The sequence below is a fragment of the Drosophila kikkawai genome, chromosome 4 (assembly GCF_030179895.1).
Source record: "Drosophila kikkawai strain 14028-0561.14 chromosome 4, DkikHiC1v2, whole genome shotgun sequence".
Lineage (NCBI taxonomy): Eukaryota > Metazoa > Arthropoda > Insecta > Diptera > Drosophilidae > Drosophila > Drosophila kikkawai.
The window spans coordinates 1,632,262-1,637,814 of record NC_091732.1 but is presented as its reverse complement, the minus strand read 5'-3'; the positions used below and the strand labels follow the sequence as shown (position 1 = coordinate 1,637,814).

The 5,553-nt window shown below is 36.4% G+C and overlaps 1 protein-coding gene across 7 annotated transcripts in view; it reads left to right on the top strand.

The window, feature by feature from the left end:
- Positions 1-5,074: 5,074 nt before the first annotated feature.
- Positions 5,075-5,553, top strand: part of LOC108077210 (uncharacterized) — a 32,144-nt gene continuing 31,665 nt past the window's right edge. For 2 of the 7 annotated variants that reach the window (XM_070287628.1, XM_070287627.1), the window contains exon 1: positions 5,097-5,386. The gene's annotated coding sequence lies outside the window, so the exon portion shown is untranslated. Of the gene's footprint in view, positions 5,387-5,553 lie in introns of all 7 variants that reach the window. The other 5 variants (XM_070287631.1, XM_070287630.1, XM_070287632.1 and 2 more) reach the window with 5 other exon arrangements.

Genomic DNA, 5,553 nt, shown 5'->3' with positions numbered 1-5,553 from the left:
TGTGTGTTTACATTTAATAGATGGGCTTAAAATATATACTGATTAATAGTAAGTATGTACCCAGCAGGCAAAGAGCGGTCTCGGTGCGGATGGATCCGAGAAATGTCCGCTAAAAATATTAAATGCGAACAACGAATCGGAGTTTCCGCATTAGGTTCGGGGAATGCTCAAAAACGGACGCGCAAACGGACGAAAAGCAAACCATGTGGCGTTGCTCGTGAATATGCCGAAAACGTATTGCTAACGGACACTGAAACGTACAGTGGGCGGCCAAATAGCGGACTTACCGCAATAGGTTTGCCTAATTGTCGAAACCTGAGCCGAAAACGGATACTGAAACGGGCGAACACTGGGACCCGTGCAAATGCCGCAAATGTCCCGCTAACGGACACTAAAACACACTGCACGCGTTAAAAATCTTGTCGTCAACGAAATTTCTAGAACTCGATGAACGGTTCTTCTCCTTCCTTCTTTTGTCGCTTGCCTGTTTTTTGTTATTTCGCTGCAAATGAGCGAGAGGCAAATATTATTGCACCATCTTTTAACTCTTTTGGTTTGTGGAATTTTTCCCGTTGCGACTCTTTTCCTTTTGACCGGCGAGTTGTGCGGACGTGAGTGAACAGTTTTTTACAAGACGCACGTGTTTTCATCGGTAAGTGTTAAATTTAAATTGACTAATATGTACAATCTCATACTAATGAACTAATATTGACTAGATTTATATTTATTTATGCTGGGAGACTTAATTTCCGACGCAGTGGCGCGCCAATGGTCCTGGTTTGGGACAGAGTCCAAAATGTCCATTCGAGAGATGCTTATTACGTCATCCGTCAAAGGTATGTATATTTTTCGTATATTTTTTAATACTTATATACTTATAATAATTTATATTTTTACAGCCGCTTTTATAAACAAATTTGCGTTGGAGGACGCAGATTTCGATAGAGCGACACAAAAGCAGAATGCACAGGACGGTTTGTATTAGTATTAAGTATTATTAGTTTTAAGGAAATGAACAAATCTTAAGTAAAATGTTTATTTTTTAAGTAAAATAATGATAAATAATAAAAATTGATAAACATAAATAAATGTATGTTTTATTTACATTTAAAAAACCGAAATTTTAAAAAAATTTAGTTGGAAATAGATATTAAAAATGTATCTGAAACGCATCGTCAAAAGGTCTGCAAACAGTACTTCCTGCGGTATTGCCACCGGTCAGCAAACGATCCTTTTTCGGGTCTCGTAAAGGGGTTGCTATTGGTACTGTTTCCGGTCTCGCCACAGCGTCCGCAAACGCTATTAGTTCGTGCTCCGAAAATGAGAGGTTTTGCTGCCACAAACCACAGGACAAGTAATTTACTTTGCTACCGTTCTTGAGCCTAAAATCGGACGTTTTGTCCGCCTGCAGTCCGCAAAACTTCAGTTTTTAATATTTTTTACGGAGTTTTTGTCTGCTGGGTGGGCTTACAAGCGAGCTGATAATTTCAGAGAAAGAAACATCAGATCGCTTATCAGCCTAGCTGTCAGATCCGCTTTTAGCCTCCAGTGTCCGACCCGCCTATGATCAGCGGCGCTTTCCTGTCCTGGGATTTTCCATTGCTTTGCGTGATTTATTTATTACAATATTTATTTTAAGGCATTGAAATAGGAAACTTTAAACAAAATTCCGATAACAAAGATTTATATAATTCACAAGGGTTTATTAATTATGATTGATTTCATTGTATTCAAATAAAACGATACAATATCTTATAGATCACTTCGTTGATCGAGAGAGAATCAGAAATGGAGATAAAGTAGATTTAATAACCTCAGAAAATTCTCTGTAGGATATGTATGGTTTAAAACGGTTTTGCGATCATGACTTTTTGATGCAACGGTTTTTGTTTTAAAGGTGCCTCTGTACGGCTGGTCATGAGCGCCGCTTTAAAGGCCTGTACCAAAACCCGAGACCCGAAATCGAAATTCTGGAGGGCACACTTTTAGTTTTTCCAGAGCGGCGTCGAGAAATAATAATATTTACCCCTCGCTTTGTCTTACAGTTCGTTCACATATGTATCTAAAGTTATGAATCTCCCACAATAATGCGCGGAAAAGTATAATTTAGGCGTTCAGAGAGCAGAAAAAGTTTATTAATTTAAATAGCTATAAGAATATTCAACATTTTGAAATTGGGTAATTATATTTATGTATTTGGAAGATGAGTGTCTGGGTGAAATAGTAAAAATATAAATAAGGAAGCCGCAGGCCATCAAGGCTATTTTATCGCTTTGCCAGAGCCGGATACTGATCCACTATCGCCTGTTTTCAAATATTTCTGTTGTCAAAAAAGTATGGCCGCATAATTTGCACTTCAAGAACGCCAAAGAAATAGTGAATAGATCGGTCACACTTCAAAAGGTATTTTTTTCCGCTGCAAAACTGTGTTACCCTCTTGATTCCGTGCTTTTGAAACAATAAAAAAAACAAGAAAGGAAGCTAACTTCGCACGCCAAAGTTTGTATATCCTTACAGTTTGCAATTGGATTGATAAAATGTATACAAATTTTTTTTAATTGTGTAAAATAACTATATTTTATACTCAGGCCTGCTCCGGTAATCGAAAACGGCAAGATTTTTTCGTTTTCGTTTTTAAAAACGAGAAATTGGTGCTCCGGTAATCGAAAACGAAAGATTTTTTCGATTTGAAAAACGGGCACCTTTTTCTGGCCGGATTGAAAAGTAAATGGCTTTTTTTATATGGAATCAGATCTTATTTACAAAAGGAAAAAAATAGTTTACTCAGTGGTCTATTGATGTTTATTCCACACCACCACAAGATCATTCTGGCAGGTAGTTATTTTATAAAAAAATTATTTCTGACCCCTCCTCAGATTCGACAACAAAATTTTTGCCGTGTTCAACCAGTTTTCTCGTTTTGGCGATAGGTCGATAAGTTCACCGCAAAAAGTTATCGCCAAGGTTGCCATATGGTTGGTGGAACGAAACAGCCAGTTAAAAATACTTATAAAATATAAATAGAATGAAATGAAATTTGCCGAAAACCGGAGCAGCTAAAAACGAAAACGGTTCGTGTTCGCTCAAAACGAAACCGAAAAAATTTTACGATTACCGGAGCAGGCCTGACTGTCTTCCCACTCAGCGCATTTGTGAAGAACGGTTGGGATTTAAAAAAAAAGTGAAACTCGTGTTCCCACAGAGCTGCGTTAAAGTGCATCCGAACAGCTGATCGATCAGCTGTGGCTCATGAAAACGTAAACAAAGGCTGTCGAATTGGCAGTTGCAAAATTGAAATAGAGCATTTACCAACTATTTTGGCTGTTGTACAACCACAAAAGCACAGATTGCGTCAGATTTTATCCGCACTAACTTACAATGAATTGGATTAGGAATTTGAGTTTCTCTAATGATTTTTCTCTAACAAAGGTCAAATTCCCCGATGAGTGTGTATAGGTGGTATAGGCTTCCCAAATCTATAATTAAAGTAGATGTAGGCGTTTTATATTAAATAGTAGCAATTGGGGACACTTTGGGGCAAGAATATACAAAAAAAAAAAAACGCCAACAACTATTTTGGGCATGCTTGTAGCTTTGGCACCACATTTTAAATTCCATATTGCATTTGTTCCTCACCAAGTTTGTTTACATTTTCGTAGTGTTAGGTAAATTTTCACTGTTGAGAAGAATAAATCAGAGTTGCACCGAAAAACTATCGCCAAACAAACGGTCGTTAGATTTAGATGCGCTTTGATGCAGGTCCATTTGAGAAAATTTGGAACGGCAAAACCTTATGGACCGTTTGTTCAACGGATGGTGGATGCGCTTTGACGGTGTGTGGGAAGACCCTATTACCTAACCTTCAGTTCAGCGGGAATATTTTAATGCACAGATGCCTCTAAAAAACTTTTATAAGTTTATTCCAAAATGACTTTAATTTTTTTTTAAATTTAATTTGAATTAGATTTGCACGGGACATAAAAGGAAGCGACAATGAAAATCAAAATTGTACCTTATTGGTAATCGCATATTTTCTTTTGCGTTTATTTTCGAGTTTTTGCATTCTCTGAGAGATGTTAGAAATCAAAGGTCAAAGTAACATGCCCTTTTTATGATGTTTTTCATCAAAACAAAGAAAAATCGAGTTTTCGCAACATTGTATTCGAATATTTCGATAGCTGTTTTAAGATATGCTTTGTCAAAAAAGATCTTAGAGAACGTTTAGTTTTTTGGTGGACCTTAATATAGAAATGCCTATTTGCTAAAAATCCAAATAATCAGGCCTGCTCCGGTAATCGTAAAATTTTTTCGATTTCGTTTTGAGCGAAAACGAACCGTTTTCGTTTTTAGCTGCTCCGGTTTTCGGCAAATTTCTGCTATCGAAATGTTTCGTTTTCTCATCGTTTCTCACTGCTCAAGCAGCTAACTTGTGTTTTTGGTAACAAGCAAACAACGTAAAGTACTGCCTATTATATTTACAATTGCCCTATTTCTAAGCCAAAAAATGCTAAAGTTAAGCAAATCTAGCCATCTAAGATGCTGCCACACTTTTCACAGTTTTAATTCCGGTGGTCTCAAATAATTATTTGGTTAATTTGGACCATTTCAGTAATCACATTTAATAGCATTAATTATAAACAACCATTTTGGCAGTCCTTTAAAGTTATTAATGTATTCAATTATATTTTATAAGTATTTTTAACTGGCTGTTTCGTTCCACCAACAGTATGGCAACCTTGGCGATAACTTTTTGCGGTGAACTTATCGACCTATCGCCAAACCGAGAAAACTGGTTGAACAAAAATTGTGTTGTCAAATCTGAGGAGGGATCAGAAATACATTTTTTATAAAATAACTACTTGCCAGAATGATCTTGTGGTGGTGTGGAATAAACATCAATAGACCACTGAGAAAACTATTTTTTTCCTTTTGTAAATAAGATCTGATTTCATATAAAAAAGTCATTTACTTTTCATTCCGGCAAGAAAAAGGTGCCCGTTTTTGAAATCGAAAAAATCTTCGATTACCGGAGCACCAATTTTTCGTTTTCAAAAACGAAATCGAAAAAATCTTGCCGTTTTCGATAACCGGAGCAGGCCTGAATATAAACTTTCAATATATTTACCTATCATTATTATATTTACAGTTTACATTTACAGTTTAACATTCACAGTTTTACATTTACCTCTACATATACCGATCGCTCCTATGTAGTTACATGATATACATAGTCGTGCGATTTTCATTTAGCTAAAACCGGGCAGACGAATATGGCTCGTTACTATCGTTCCGATCGTTCATATGACAGCTAAATTATATAGTTTTTCGACTTTCAAAAAAATTAAAATCGAAATTCCGAAATAATAGAAAACAACCGAGTCTCAAGGTAAATGGACATATGTTATAAACAGGCAAAGTTTTTTTTCTTCCAAAGATTTTTCGATGGCAGCTATATGATATAGTCGTCCGATCCGGCCCCTTCGCTGCGTTGCAAACTTCTGACTAAAATGATAATAGCCTGCAAGGGAACACAAATGTTGTCCTGGAGTTTTG